We start from the raw sequence: 16255 nt of genomic DNA, 5'->3' as shown, positions 1-16255 counted from the left end.
CTGCACCACATGTCAGGGGGCGGGGGAGGCAGTTTGCAGAGAGCGGATCGTCTCGTTTCTGTAAACAGAACCGGACACAGGCACAGAGACAGAATGAAAGCACAGATTCCACAGGCTAAGTTGGTTTCCGCTGGGAACTTGGAACCGTGACTTTTATTTTCTTTGTTTGCATTGTTGCACGTTTGCATTTTTCTAAATTTTGGACGTGGAAGTTTTGTTACGATGGTTATAAGAGAAAGTGCCCCCAAGGACGAGAATAGCTTTTGGAGCACCTGCGTCTGTGCCCTACCCTGTGCCCTAAAGCTTCCCCCAGCCCCGGAGCCCTCGGCGCCAGCGCTGGAGCGGGCTTCGGTGGGGAGAGGTCAAATGCTCCACTCTCCAGCAGCAAATCCTAACTTTGATTCGTGCCAGGCATGTCACTTGTGACATTATCTAAGAATACTCCTCAGTATCAGAATGGAGTAGCTGTCGTACCCATTGGGTTGGTTTGCCCAAAAAGAACATTGAAGAGTAAGAACTCAAATTTTTCAAAAACCTCCTTGGGGACATGTATGCTCACAGCTGTGACATTGGCATTGCTGTGGCATCAGGAATTTGAGATGGGCTGGCCATCACGTGGATGGCTGGGTCATTTTATTTATAGGCTAAAGAAAACTTCCAGTGTTCTGTTGTGAACCTAGACCCCGCCCTTGGCCCCCTCTAAGAGAGAGGGAAAGGACGAGTCCACCCTGGCACCTTGACCCACTGTGAATCTATTCTCTGCTCTTTTTATCGTTTATATAGTTCAGATTTGCAGTCATAAAGCGGTTGCCAGGCTGATCTCCTTGCTGAGCAATAGTAGTTTGCAAAGCTGGGGGAGCAATGCATTTGGTAGCAGGTCAAGTGAAGATGCAAAATGTGAAAAAAGGTAATATGACACACCCCCTTTCCCAACTCACAATTAGATATTCCCTCCAGCTCTAACATTACCACCTACAGGAAGCCTTCTGGGTTTCACAAGTTACCCTTAGACCAAGGACTATCATCTGTCTATCCTCAGATCAGGCCCTGGCATGAGACAGAGCCTATGAATGAAAGGAGGAATGAGTATGAATGAATGGATGAATGAGTGAATGGCTGGCTCATATGTGAGTAAATGAATGTGAGAAGGAATAAATGAATGCTTCTCGCCGACAGTGCTTCGCAGATGTGCCTACTCACACAGTTCACAAAAATTTATTGAGGATTTGCTGTGTGCGGGGCTCTATGACGGGCACTGGGATACAAAAAAGCAGGGAGCTTATATTCTAGTGAGGGAGAAAGTCAATCCGCCGGGAAACCAACATGTGCCTGATTTCAGATGGCGATGGTGCAATGAGGAAAACACACAAGATCACGTGAAATAGAGACCTGGGGGTGCAGGGTGGTTGGAAGATAAGGGGAGCAGGGGAGACCCCTGTGACAATGTGTCATTTAAGTTCTGGCTTTGAAGAACTTACAAAAGAACTTGTTTTCAAGTGCTTGCTTAGCTTATTTCAAGTATTTTATTCTTGAAAATAAAATTTCAAGGACATGCCTGACATCACCTTTTTCTTGACAGTAGGGAATGCCCTCATTTGACTGTTAAGTAAGGGGAGAGGTAAACTTTGATTATGTTCAAATTCTAAAATCTTAGGGTGTATTTGTTATAACATCTAGCATTATTACACAAACTACTACAAACTTAAAGGGCTGTGCAAATGGAGTGTGTCCAACATTGCCTACTCAGAGTGCTGCTGGCTGCACGTAACTGAGTACAGAGGTTTGAATCCTGTTAAATCAGCCTCACGTGATTTTGCCCCCTTGCCCCTTTGTGCCTTTCCAGAAGGGGATGGTTTTTACTATACTAGTTATTTATTTCTTGGAAGGTTAGTGGCTATAGGAAGAGAAATATCAGGCCCCTAGGACCTTGCAGACTTGTGTTACCAAAATTTGTTCAATTGCCTGGGGATACAGGAGGAGAGAATCTCACTCAACTAAGTAACCACCCGCCTCCTTGAGCTCAGAGCTTGCAGTGGAGCTCGAAGATCAAGACTTTTCCGGGACATAAAACATCTTTTCTCTTTCTCCCTCTTCCTCCAGGACAATTATTCTGTCAGGAACCCCCTGCAAGGTTTTTAGTTCTCGGGCATCTAAGGAGGAAGAAGAGAACTGCATGCCTCGTGCTTTCATCCACTTTAAAATGAGATAATGAACGCAAAGCTCCCAGCACAGCAAATGGCACATAGCAGGAATTTGACAAAGGGGCCCGGCCTCCCGTCTGCTCATCAGCTCCTGTCAACTATGACAGAATTGATAGCTTGTCTCCATTCCAGTTTTCCTTCTGGGACTGTAATTAACCCTAAATTAGACGTTCTATGTATATCGTGTGCCTCTCTTCGGTAGCTCAAACCTTTCTGACTCCCTGTCCTTTTTTCTGGAGATTTTCTGTGGACTTGCCTTACAGTTCACCACTGTTAAGTCTTTCTTTTGCTATATCTAATCTGATGTATTGCATTCTCCATGTTATTTCTTATATTTTTCAGTTCTAGGTTTTCTATCTGGTTCTTCGAATCTGCTGTGTCATTTTTTAGCACTTCCTGTTTTCTGACACAATTTTTCAGCTTAGCTTGTATCTCCTTGAACATAGTAAGTGTGATGGTTTCATTGTTGGCTTCTGGTCAGCCTAACAACAGCAGTTCCGAGGGGTCTATTTCTGTTGCCTATGGCTCTTGCTCACAGTGTCTCGTCTTTCCGTGTGCTGGTTATCTTTAATTACTTATTGGATACTGTATTTTTAAACCTATTTGTTAAAATCACTTGAGGCCTAAGAAGATGTTATGTTCTTCCAAAGAGGATTTTCATTAGTGTCAATCAGTCACCTGTGGGTACTATCTTCCTGGGACAATTTACTCAAATTAAATAGATCGACATTAGAAGGCCACCCTGATGACTCACAGACGGGCTACAGTCTGCACTACAGCTGGTTCACTTCCGCTTGACCTCTTTTCCTAGGGCAGAACCCTTTTGAGTCTCAGCTAAAAATGGAAATGGTTTACCAAGATCACTACCCTTGATGGAATCCAAAGCCCTACTTCAGTTCCCCTATCTCTGAGAGGCTGCCAAGAGTTTACCTCAACCTTTCAGCTGCCTATCTGATGTCAACAAATGCTCCTGAGCACATGGATTCAGGCACAAATACCCTTCCTAGGACCCCTGGTTCTCCAAGATGGAGTTTCATCCTCTGTCCGCCTACAGCTGTCTGAGTCAGAACGAAGTCTTTGGTTCCAGGAATTGGGAAGAGTTGCTTTGAAAACAAATCATACCTGTAAATTGCAGCTATCCTCATCACTTCTGTCAGATGTTATTTGCCAAGAAAGACCAGAGAGTTTACAAGCTAATCATTGCTCCTACCAACCTCATAAATTGGGAGGAGACAAGGGCGGGGCAGTAAAAGGGGGAATGTTTTATTGTCTCCATTTTCAAAGGCAGTTTCCAAGTCAAAGCAGGTGAGTCATCGCAGAGATCAGACTCCTGCACCCAGTCTCTCCCATTCCACTGAATTCCATCCTGCAGTGGGGGACTTTACCCCATAAGGACAGCCCCTTCTCGTCTAAGAAATATGCAAAGTAGACTCTGGGCCACCAGGGAAAGGACAGTGGGAGAAAGGTGCATGCCAGGTCCACGAGTCTCCCTAAGGATTGAATGATCCCATATTTTGAATTTTCGGGACATTAATAACCGTCCAAGTTACTATCGATTGAACATTCGCCACTGTGCTAAAGCGCGTTCATGCACTATTGTATATGATCCTCGCACATCCCTCTGATGACAATTCTATCATTAGTCTCACTTTCTGAGGCCTGGGGAGGTTAAGACACTTGCCATGGTCACCTAGCCAGGAAGCAACAGGCCTGTGGTCTGACACTCAAGTCCGTGATCTTTTGCTGCTTCTCCTTCCTGCCCACAGATGTGTTTCTGGACAGTGAGAGACAGAGAGGGAACCGAGGGCTTCCCTGGGACCCAGGCTCACCCAGAGTCGGCTGAGGAAGCTGAACCCCAGAACAAAGGGCAGCAGGAAGAGGAGAGGGTTTCTCTGAAAACAGCAGGGTGGGTGCTGAATGACGTGCCTGTTGACATGGCAACCAAGACACACCTGGAAACACCTGCTCCACCACCTAGATGGTTATTAATGGGGCAGATGTCACATCCTTTCAGTTACTTTCTTCTCGTTTCTTCAAAGTTGTACAAAGGTCAAGTCCCACTGATGGGGCTCCCAAAAATCTTTCTCCATCTTGCCTTACAATGAAGCTCAAAGATTGTTTTGACCCTGAGTCCCTCCCCTTGGAGGGCCTCTGCCAGGACAAGAAAGTGCTGCCGATGGCATGAGGCTGAGTAGCTTTGCAAGGGTATCCCTGACCCCAAAGAGATCTCCCATACTGATATGTCGCTCTGGCTGAAATTCCACCAATAGAGCTGTCCTTCTGGGGTAAAAAGAAGGGAACCATCTTTCAAAATACAAATATTCCCAGAAAGGATCCTGGATTTTTATCAATATTAATTTTTTTTTCTCACCTAACGCTGTCTCCTCCCAGACTTTGGTAACACTACCATTTGTCTGCTCGGAGTCCGACCCATAAAAGGCCCCCAATAAACATAGTATCTGCCTCCCATCTGAAAAATGATCAAAATACATAAACAAACAAGCAGCAGCCTGACATTAGAGCAGAAGCCCCAACAAAGCTGTGCTTCTTCCAATCTCTCAATCTCACTTTAATGGCATTGAACGTATAACATAGTTGCATGAACTTGTTCTTTGGGGGCAGGTGTTAGACACATAAGTTTTATGAAGTCACACAGAGAGCATTATGACTAACGGTGCTTTTGTACCTGAACAGTTTTTAAAATCACCTCCCAAAGGCCCCACCTCCAAATACCTTCACATTAGGGATCAGGCTCCAACCCATGCATTGCAGAGGGACGCAAACATTTAGTCCGCAGCACCACCCAGACAAGGTGTGGGTTCTGTCAAATGTTCAGAAGTGGACAAAGGGTATTTGGTAGGCATCACACTAGGTTTACTGAGGAGCTAATGAAGCTTCAGCTTCAGGGTATCTTGTTTGTCAGCCCCTTCCGGTGCACTGTACCTAATTTTGTATACTTAGTTCTATATCCTTTTACATAACACCCCAGCACCACCAAACTGCATAAACTTCTGATTCCACAAAGCCTGGGTCTGCCCCTGGTGGGCACCTAGCAGTGCCCGCCACACGTGCCAAAGTCCACATTCTGCTTATTGCTCTGAAATTTTCGGGATGTAGTGGATGATCAGTTGAAGTGAGTGCTTAGGTTGCCCAGGTCAAGCACACCTTTCCGATTAATTCTCCCAAGATCTACATTTATGCTTTTTTGACCAGGACAAGGGCTTGAGAAATGAGCATTATTTTAAGCAAACAGTAATGATTAAAACTGTTATTTTTGAGTGCCAACTACATGCTGGGCACTGTACTAGGAGCTTTCGCCTATGTTTTATTTATTTGTTTGTTACTACCAGTCCCTGCAGCTCAGAGGGGTTAAGTGACTTGTCCAAGGTCACAGAATCTGTAAGTGGCCAAATTAGGATGTGAACCTAATATCAAAATCTTTCCACGCACTATGGCTAAAAGTTCCCCCAAGGGCTTTGGACTCATGCAAGATGGTAAGACTAAGCAAATAAAAATGCAGGCAAGTAATGAATAGTTTTTCAGTAGAAGTATTCATTGTTGTTTATCTGAAGTTCAAACTCAACTGGCTGGCCTGAACTTGACCTGGCAACCCTACCTTAATAGATAATTACTCTGAAGGGTGTGTAAGTTTCATACACATACCATTCTTAAAAGTCCAACAAGGTGAAGTGTGTAAGGCGTCTGGCACTCAGTGAGGTTTGGCCCCTGGGTGTTGAGCACAGGGACTGTGGTCTTGTACAGGTGATCCAGGACAAGTTGGCTTCTCTCTCCGCACTCAGTTTCCCCTTCTGGAGGATGAGGCATTGCTCTGCTCATCGTTCAGGACCCTGAAACCGCAGTGTCCGGGGGTGGCCTGTCCACCCCACTGTCTTTACACACAAAGAAAAAGACTTTTCCTGCCAGGGAAGACACATCAGCTCAGTCTTCCCATTGGCTGTTTGCAAAGACCAGGACCATTGTGGTGGCCGTCGGGGCCCATGTGTGGAAAAGCTGAAATGTCTTCAGTGGAAGGTAGCCACAGCTGGGCTTCGAACCCCTGCTCTGCCACAACTAAAAAGGGAAGAAAAGGTTCCATGAACAAAGAAATTTGGGAAACCCAAATATATATCCACCCCATCCTCCCTTGGCAATTCAAACGCACCTGTTCATACAAGAACATCTGCAGAATCAAACCCGTTTAACGTTACTTAGCGCCCCATTTCCCAAGCTTGTTTGCCAATGGAGTCTCTTGTTTGCAAAATATCCCATCCAATGGGAGTTCCATGGGACTCGCTTTGGGGCCCTGAGCTGTAGGAGCCAGGGCTGTCATCGCCGTGTCTGAGATCGGAGTCAAAACCGAGTCCCTGCTCCTGGGGGGACTTTGAATCAGGGCAGGTATGAACGTTCCATTGGGATTCAGAGAAACACAGCGTAGATTTCCTTTGAACATTGATCTTATTTTTCTATTTGGAAGTGGACAGAGAGCCTAGGAACTGTGTCAGCCTACCAAGTGGGGTTCAACACAAAACAGAGACTCAGACTCAGAGAAGGAAGATGTGACTCCTTGGTCTACCACTTCCTAGCTGGGTGGCCTTGGGCATGCTCCTTAATGTTTCTGAACCTTGGATGCCACACGTGAAAATCAGTCCAGTCACACCACCGCCATGAGGAGTAAACGAAGCACCCTGTGAGAACGCTTTGCGCCATGCCTGACACCGAGGAGGTGCTCCTGACGTGTCTGTTAGATCTGAACCAGTCGTTGAAGCCAAGAAACAGAAATGGCCCCATGTTGACAAGACTACAATTGCTGGGGACTACAGCCAGGCATGGAGTATTGATGGGGGACAGAAATCGGCCATGGGGTAGTCTTGTATGCATAGGTCAAAGCAGATCAAAGGAATGAGAATTAGAGAAGAAAAGTGTTAGCAAATTGTAAGGCCTGTGGAAACCAAGAGACCAGAAGTGCTGGTAGCCAATTTCAAGGTTGAATGAGAGAGACAGCTTGGGTCCCAACCTAGGCCTCCCAGGACACAGGAAAGAGTCGGGAAAGACTCATTTATGGATCAGATTTCTCTCTGGGTTTCAGAAAATTAGACAATACCTATCTATTCACCATCAAACTGTAACATGAAGATAAAATTAAATTCTGTATGTGATAGGGTTTTATTGGAATCTGGTAAAGTATTTAATGGAATACACCTATATAGATAAAAATTGAAAATAAAAGAAGTGTGAAAATTATTTGGATCAAAGTCGGCATTTATCGAGTGGGTGTGCATTAACTCCCTAACAATCTGGTGTAAGAAAATGTCTACTCTCTAAACCTAATACTTGCCTGGCTTCTAGAAAATTCCATCTTGGTCACATTTTCTGAAGCCCTTCTCTCTCTAGGATAGTGCCAAAGTCCTTGTGTCTTACACAATCTAGAACATTTTGGGAGAGACCCACTGATCATCGGCCCACACTGGACTTGCTAGGTCCACCATCCCAGCCTCCTTGAAGGTTGGGATGGTGGACCTAGCTCCTGCGAGCTACGTGTGAGCACAGAAGGTCCTTGCCCAGGCCAGGAGCCTCTGGGCCCGGGGTCAGAACCACCTCTGCTTAGCCACAGTTATTTCCATCAGAGGGCCTGCCTGATTCACTTCTCTGGAATTCATAGAATTTCTCTGTCCTACCCTTCTTGTTCTCTGGGGAAGCTCTCTCCACCCCGGGAGGGCTGCCTCTCCCAACCCTTGGAGCCCCAGCCTCTCTCAGCCAACCCCGCTGTGGTCATCCAGAGGAACTCAAGGCCTGGGGATGGGGAGACTCTGCTGTAAGGGGACCTGGACACTTCTGCTTCTGACTACCTCCTTGGGACGAAGGAGGAGAAACTAGCCACCATTACGCGAACAAAAACACAGAATTATCTTAGTAAATGATCACATATGCACAAGTAGTATGTTCTTCACACTCCTTTAAAAAAGAAGTCTAATTTAAGGTGAACTGCTTGACTTGAGTTCCATTTTACGTTTAATAAGAGATCCATTGGGATTTTGCCAGCAAACTGACCCTGCCAACCATGTGCTCTGACCTCAGTCCCAACACCAACTGGAGTAAGGTCTCCCGAGTTGCTGGCTCAGTTGTTTTAAGAGGCAGGTAAATTCCTTGATGATAAATGGGCAATGCTGACTCTGTAGGGTGAAGACAGTCCTCGCAGAAGGTGAACAAAGAAAGGAAAATATTCCAAGCCCACCCCTCACCCCTGTAGGACCTTACCCTCACACTCTTACATTTGGAAAACATTCTGTCTCTCCTTCCTCCTCTCTTCAGGTCATAGCTATTTATTTTAGAGTACGAGGTCATTGCCAAGGAACAGCCAAATGACCCTGGTGACCTCTCCTGTGACGTAGGGACAAGGCTGGCGCAAGGCTACAAACCGGGACCTCACTGTGAGATGGAAATAAATCTTCTCGAGGCTTCTGTGCAGAGGAAGGTGGCTCAAATGCTGGTGAGATGACTTTATGCTATTTTTATAAGAGAGAGAAGGAAAGTCAAGGTCAACGGAGAAAAGAGGGAGAAGGCAGGTAGAGCTCTTTTCCAGAGACAACACTAATGCTCCAGGATTGCCAAGGGTGGCCATGAACTTGCCGTCTAGGGTGATTCAGAGAAAAACACAATGCATAGCATCAGGCCTGAGGGGGAACACCAAAGTGGCGACAGAGGCACCCTTGTGGAGGGGACAGAGTGGGGGCCGAGGAAGGGGTGGTAAAGGTGGTCACGGAGAAGTTACACTTACCTGTCATGCATTAAACTTTAGGATGGATACTTATTCATGCAATATTTGTGTACTTAAAATTAATGTTTTAAAGTTTAATTTCATAGAGAAAATATGTGAGATGTGAAGTCGTAAGTTCTGGATTTGAGACTTGCCTTTTCTAGCTGGAGACCTTCCTCCATCACTTATAGAGCAATTATGCCAAAGGGTAGGTCAGGCAACAAGGATACAGAGATGAATACAAAAAGCCACTGGTCCTAAAATTTAAGACCATAACTTATGCGAGCCTCAATTTACTTGTCTCTACAAGGGGTATGATAACTTCTACTTCACAGGGTTGTGAAGAACACTAAGTGGAAGTACAGAACTATACTTCTGCTAACTATAAAGCACTGTACAAATGCTCTTCACATATGTACAGCAAGACTTGTTCAAGGGAGAGTCTGAAACACTAACTTGTTACTAAATCTTTTCTTTTTTTAATTTAATAATTTTTTCAAAGAATCAAAAATTTCAAAAAAAGTTGGAAAGATGATAGAGAGAATGGTGTGCCAGTAACTATTCAACAATTGGCTCTCCAGGGCCGAAAAGGCCTGAGTTGTAACATTTGCCGATTTCCATGGTGTCAACAATGCCACCCACCATTTCCGTCCACCGATACGATGCTACTGAACGCGAGCGGGAAAGGTGGGAGCAGAGTGTGCTCCAGCACGCCTCTGACAAAGACCTTTTCCTGAGTCGTTTGGGAATGAGTTGCCAGTCGGATGTACCGTCCCCCAATACTATGGCATGTGTTTCCCACAAACACAGACATCACCCCCCACAAGCGGCCACATTAAAACTATTTTTTTTAAATCCGGCAATCAACACCAACTAATCCAGACACCCCACGCAAGTTTCCCCGATGGTCCCGACAACGTCCTTGATATCAAAAAGACCCAGTTCAGAATCGCATGTTGCATTTAGCTGGCAAGCCTCCTTAGGCCCCTGAAATCCAGAACAGTGCCTCAGCTGTCCCCCGACTCGCGTGACCTAGGCATTATTGGAGAGCACAGGTGGTTATTTTAAGGGATGTCCCTTGGTGTGGGTTTAACTGTCTCCTCATGATTCTGCTTAGGCTTTGCTTCCTCGGCAGTAATACGATAGAAACAGTGCTGAGTTCTCACGGCGCCCTGTCAGTTGGAGATTTGTTTAGATCTGTCCCGTGATTGACGACGCTCATTATTTATCTCTTCGTCCAGGGGGTGTCTGCCAGGCTTTTCCACCGTGGGGTCATTCTTTTTTTCTGTGTAATGAGTAAGTACTGTGAGGAGGACCTCTGTGTAAATATTGTTTATGACATTTTTTATCTATGCTATTGTTGATTTATATCTATATGGACTCATGGTTTCCCACTTTATTTAATGAATTTGAATCGATTACTATCACTGCTTATTTTGTTACCCACATGGCCCTGATTTGGACAGTGTCCTTTGAGCTCTGCCTTACTTTCTAACACAAGGTAGTGTTCCAGACTCGCCTCGCAGCGTCTCCACTCCAACCCGGGAATCGGCCCTTCCTCCGAGGCAACCTGCTTCCTTGGACTCCTAATGGAGTCCTCAAGTGGGGAATGGTATTTAGAAACCAAAATCTGGGTTGTTAGTTGTACTCACTGCATGAGGATGTCCCTTCTCCCAGGTATTTTCAGTGGACAAGGAAAAGGAATGCACACACACCGGCACATTTAAATCTCTCTCTCTCTCTGTCTCTCTCTCTCTCAAGCCATGAATTCACACCTGGCCTCTAATTCCACTTTAAACCTCAGAATGTATTCTAGTTCTCTCCCTTCCTATACTTGTATCTTCCTTCTCCAACAGTGAAAACTCAGGTCCTATTTTGAAATTGAGCCATCGTTCACATGCCATAAAATGCAGCAGTGGAACGTGCTAGCATTGATTTTTAAGATATTCACAAGGGTGTGCAACCGTCGACGTGATCTAATTCCAGGACATTTTCATTGTTCCAAAAAGCAACTCTAGACGAGTCACTCCCCAGACCCCTCATGCCTCCGTCCCTCGTCTAACCACTGATCTACTTTCCGACGCTACATCGTTGCTTATTTTGGATATTATCAATGGGATCGAACAAAATGTGACCTTGCCTGTCTGCCTCCTTAATTCAGCACGGTGTTTTCAAGGTTTATCGGTGTTGCAGCATGCGTCATTACCTCATTCTTTTTTATTATCTTTTAAACTGTTATTTATTTTTAGAGAGAGGGAGGGAAGGGAGAAAAACAGGGAGAGAAACATCTATGTGAGAGAAAAATATCAATTAGTTGCCTCTCGCATGTCCCCAACTAGGGACCCAGCCTGCAGCTCAGGCATGTGTCCTGACTGGGGATCGAACCAGCAACCTTTTAGTCCACAGGCCAGCATTCAGTCCACTGAGCCACACCAGCCGGAGCCCATTCATTTTTATAGCTGAATAATATGCCAGTGTATGGATGTAGCGCATTTCGTCTGTCTGTTCATCACTTAATGGCCATCTGGCTTCTTCCACTTTTTTGGCTATTGTGAATAATACTGCTGTCAGCATTCATTGACAAGTTTTTATGTGGCCAGGTTTTCAGTTCTCTCGAGTACACACTTGAGAGTGCAATTGCCGTCGTGTGGTTGTTCTGTTTTACTTGTTGACGAGCTGCCAAAATAATTTCCAAAGCGTCTGCATAATTTTACTTTCCCACCAGTGATGTCTGAGGGCTCTGAGGACACCCAGCAGGTCACACCTCACACAGCGGACCTCCGATTCTCACTGCCAGGCTGAGCTCGTGTGTCAGCACCTTTCCGTCCCACTGTAGGTCACTGCAGCTCCCCATGCCACCCATCCGACCAGCGCAGACACCTGCCTTGCTCTGTCCCACTAATGGTTTTAGGACTAAATCATTCAGGAAGAGAAGGAAGGGGGGGCGCATTTTCTTTTTAAAACAAGAAAACAAAGAATCAGAGCATCTAAGTGACTTGCTCAAGGTCACAGAACAAGTGAGGGTAGGGCCAGGACCAGACCCAGGAAGGGACTCCAGGTAATTCTGTTCCTTTTCCATTATAATAACTAAAAACAATGGCTCTTATTTGATTGAACACTTTGAGATCATTCAGATGTCAGAGTAACTGTTGCTTCCTGACCACCCAGTCTAAATACAATCCATCCAGTCACTCCCGAGCCGGTCACTCTGTTTGAACTCTCCTTATTGCCCGAATTGTTTGTGGACGCAAAGAGCAGAGACTGCGCCCGTGCTGTTCACCGCTGTGTCCTCAATACCTGTCCCGCGAGCTGCGTCCTCGTTGGTGCTCAATGTACATTTGTAGGACAAATGAACAAACCATGTGTCCAACACGGACTAGTTTCTCTTATAAGAGAGGCTCAAAAAGCTGAAGTAATTATTCTAAGGTTACATGCTAGCCAAGGCTTTATTAGTTAGATGAAGTTTCTGCAAGTGATAGTAAAAGAACCCTCAGTTTTAACTGGGCACATGGCTGCCCAAGTAAATACTACATGTTCTACCCGCCCTTAGAGCTGGGATTAACTCTGTGATTAACTCTGACCAATGAGATAATAAGAGGCATTGATCCATGCAACTTCTGGAAAGTGTCCAAAGGGAGGAAGCCAAGGATCTTCTCTGTCCCTTTTCTCCTTTCTGCAAGCTGGAAGGTAGACCTGAGTAGCCATCGAGTAGTTGAGGTGAACTTGGGGATGGGGACCACTTAAGGCAGAGAAAGAAGACAGGCCTCCCTGACACTGTGGTATGCCATATCAGCCCCAGATCACCAACCGAGACTCCTTGGGATAGAAAAATAAATCTATGTTACGGACTCAACTGTGTTCCCTTGAAATTCATATCTTGAAGCTCGAACCCCCAATGTGAGTGTATTTAGAGATAGGACCTTTAGGTGGGTAACTGAGGTTAAATGAAGTCATAGGTGAGCCCCTAGTCCTATAGGACTGCGTCCCCATGAGGAGAGGAAAAGACACCAGAGACCCCTCTCCCTGCATGGGCAGAGAGGAAATTAGATATGAAGACACAGTGAAAAGGTGGCCATCTGCAAGCCAAGAAGAGAAGCCTCACCAGAAACTACTCTTAATGATACATTGATCTTGGCCTTCTAGCCTCCAGAACTCTGAGAAAAGAAATCTCTGCTGTTTAAGCCACCCGGTATGTAGTATTCTGTTATGGCAGCCCCAGCAGCCTGGTACAACTTCTGTCTTATTTTATGCCTTGTAATTTGGCATTTTGTCAGCAAGGAAAAAGGACAGGGAGGGTAATGGTTATTCAACAGCTGAACAAAAATATGACTTAACACGGAAGCACATATAGCTATAGATAGTTGTTCATCAACAAATATTTATTAAGGGCCACTAGGTACCCAGGTTTGTTCTGGGCATTTGGGACACATGAGCGAACCAGACACAAAGATACCTGCCCTCTGGGAAAGCTACAGATAGAGCAGGTTTTGTGGCAGTTGAAGGAGGGGAACAAGAGTTTAGTGTGGACACACTGAGTTCGAGATGTCAACCAGACATCCAAGTGGGGCAAGGAATACACAATCAGCAGTCAGCACGATAAACTCACCAATTATATATTATAGTACATTCAAAAGCAGGACGAGAAGAGTGAGGAGCAGAGGTGGAGGGGAGGTCTGTTGTAATAAATAGGCCAGTCCGGATAGATAGGCTTCATTGAGTTGACGACATTTCAACAAAGACTTAAAGGGCAAGTGGATATCTGAGGGAAGAGAATTCCAGGCAGGGGAAACAGCTAGAACAAAGGCCCTGAATTTGAATTGCAATGCAGTGTGCTGAAGTTTGGTGAGAAGGAAGAGAGCAGTAGAAGGTCAGAGAGATAACAGGGCCTGCTCGCTGAGAGTCTTGAAGGCCATTGTGAGGGCTTTGGCTCGTTTTCAGAGTGAGCTGGGAGTCACTGCAGGGTTTTGAGAAAAGAAATGACACGAGGTGACTTCCATTTTTAAAGGGTTACTGTGGCTGGTGTGTTGAGAGCATGTAGGGCAAGGGTGGGAGCAGGAGGACCTATGGAGGCTACTGCCAGGCTCCCAGGGCAGGGCAGTGATGGCTCAGACAAGGCGGCAGTGGAGCCAAGTGGTTAGATTTGGGATATAGTTTGCAGATGGAGCTAATTAGATTCTGACCAACTGGATATGAAGTGTGAAGTAAAGGAGAGTCGAGGACAAACTCTCCTGAGTAGTTTTCTCTGAGTAATTTGATAGATGGAGTTCTCATCAACTGAAAAAAAATGGAGGAAAGTTAGGTGGGCAAAATGGAGGAAATGGAGGAAAATGCAGGTAGATTGGGTATTGGGGCGGGATGGGGGTAGGGAAGCAGGAGTGCAGGGTTAGACATGCTAAGCTGGAGATGTCAGCGAGGCATCCAAAGAGTGGTGAAGGCAGTTGAATAGGCAAATGCGGAATTTGGAAGTCAGCTTCAGAGCCGGAGACAAATTCGGGAGTTGTCCGCATCTGGGTGATGTATAAACCGTGAGATGGACGAGATTCCCAAGGAAGTGAGTGTAGATGGAGAACGGAAGAAAACCAAGGCCTGGGCCCTGGGGCCCTCCAACAGGAATGGATCAGGGAGATAAGGAAGATTAACAAAGAAGACTGAGCATTGGCTAGTGAGATTAAAAAAAAAAAAAAGTGTCTAGGAGCCAAATAAAGGAGGGAGTGATCAGCCAGGCCTAAGGTTGCCTGTGCTAAGTAAGTAAATTAAAAACTAAGGATTGCCCATTGGATTTAGCATCATGGAAGTCATTGGTGGAACGTGAATTTTTCTACAAAAGAAAAAACTGTAAACCAGTATTATAAAGTAATAATATGCATACTAAAGTATTTAGAGGGATCCATACCGATAACTGTAATTTACTCTGAAACACATAAAAAATTAGGTGGATTGGTGGATGGACAGAGCAATGGACAAATGGTTAGATACGTGCTAAATCAAACATACTAGAATATTCACAGTAGAATCTAGGTGATGGATATACAGGTTTCACCATAAACTTCTTTAACTGTATGATATTAAAATTTTTTTTATATAATAAAACATTGGGAAGAAAGAGAAAAAGAACGAGGGACAGAGACTATAGATGACTCTTTCAAGGAAGAGTCACCCAAGAAGACTAAACAAATAGGATGGCAGCTGGCTGGGGAGGTAGAATCAAGATAAGTTTGGTTTTTTAAGATAAGAAAAACAATAGATGGTTTTGTGCTATCAGGAATGATCCAGAAGAGAGCAAAAGAAGTGATGTTGCAGGTAAGAGAGGAGAGAATGTCCTGTGCAATGTCCTTGACCAGACCCAAGGGAATGGATCTGGCTCACAAGTGGGGGAGTTGGCTTTAGCTGGAAGCACAGAAATTCACCTATGGAAACACGAGGGGAGGCAGAGAAGGTGGAGGCTGATGCTGGTAGGTGGGCAGAAGGGGAGGGGGAGATTAAGGAAGTTCTCTTTGATGGTTTTAATGTCTCAATAAATGGGCAGCAAGGTTGGCAGTTGAAAAAAAGAATAGGGAGAAGGTGAGGGTTTGAGGGGAGAGCAGAGGATACCAACTAGCCATTCTAGAGAGAAGGGAATGAATAGACTAAGGACAAAGCAGGTCCATGCCTGGCAGCATGAAAGCCCCATTGGGGAAGATCAAGGTCAGCGTGGTTGTGTGTTTTTCTCTCCAACCTTGTGCAGCTTTACTGGCACAGGCAGAGAACAGGTATAGAATTAGATTTCATCAAGGAGTCAAGTGATTGCAATAATTGACCAATTATTCCATTCCAATTGCAATGGAATTGTAGCTGGGGAAGAAAGGGGTGAAGACACGAAGGGATGAGGGGCTGTGAAATGCTGATAGGAGAGCTGGAGGTTGCAATGTCCAGAGATCATCGGAGTCTGGATACAAAGGTAGTGAGCTGGAAAGACAGGGGGAGGTAGGTAGAGATTTAAATGCATGAAATTGACACTGTGACTTATTGGCAAAAATAAAACATGGTCAAAGGAGTGAGAGCCTGAGGTTGGGTGGAGGTCAAGATCACAGGAAGAGGGCTGGTCAGGGAACCGAAGCCTCAGGCTTGGAAGGAACACCTGCACGTATATTGCATCACCACAAATTCTGACTGGAGTCAGGGGAAAAAATGCAACCGTGAACCAGGAGCCCAGATGACTGGGAAATGCGGAGGAATGATTCAGACGTCAGCGGAAAACAAGGCGGTAGAACGTCCAATGCGATGATGACATGAGTGCAGGTTCAAAGTTAGGAGGTTTTAG

General features: G+C 45.4%; 1 long non-coding RNA gene across 1 annotated transcript in view; it reads right to left on the bottom strand.

Moving 5' to 3' along the window:
* Window positions 1-3200: 3200 nt before the first annotated feature.
* The window catches only part of LOC123479156 (uncharacterized), a 35634-nt gene continuing 22579 nt past the window's right edge, over window positions 3201-16255 (bottom strand). Inside the window, exon 3 of the long non-coding RNA XR_006654693.2 lies at window positions 3201-6272. This is a non-coding gene — a long non-coding RNA (uncharacterized lncRNA). The remainder of the gene's footprint in view (window positions 6273-16255) is intronic.

Source organism: Desmodus rotundus, chromosome 3 (assembly GCF_022682495.2).
Source record: "Desmodus rotundus isolate HL8 chromosome 3, HLdesRot8A.1, whole genome shotgun sequence".
NCBI classification, from domain to species: domain Eukaryota; kingdom Metazoa; phylum Chordata; class Mammalia; order Chiroptera; family Phyllostomidae; genus Desmodus; species Desmodus rotundus.
Note: the sequence above shows the minus strand (reverse complement) of the source record. Positions and strands in the feature narration are given on the sequence as shown.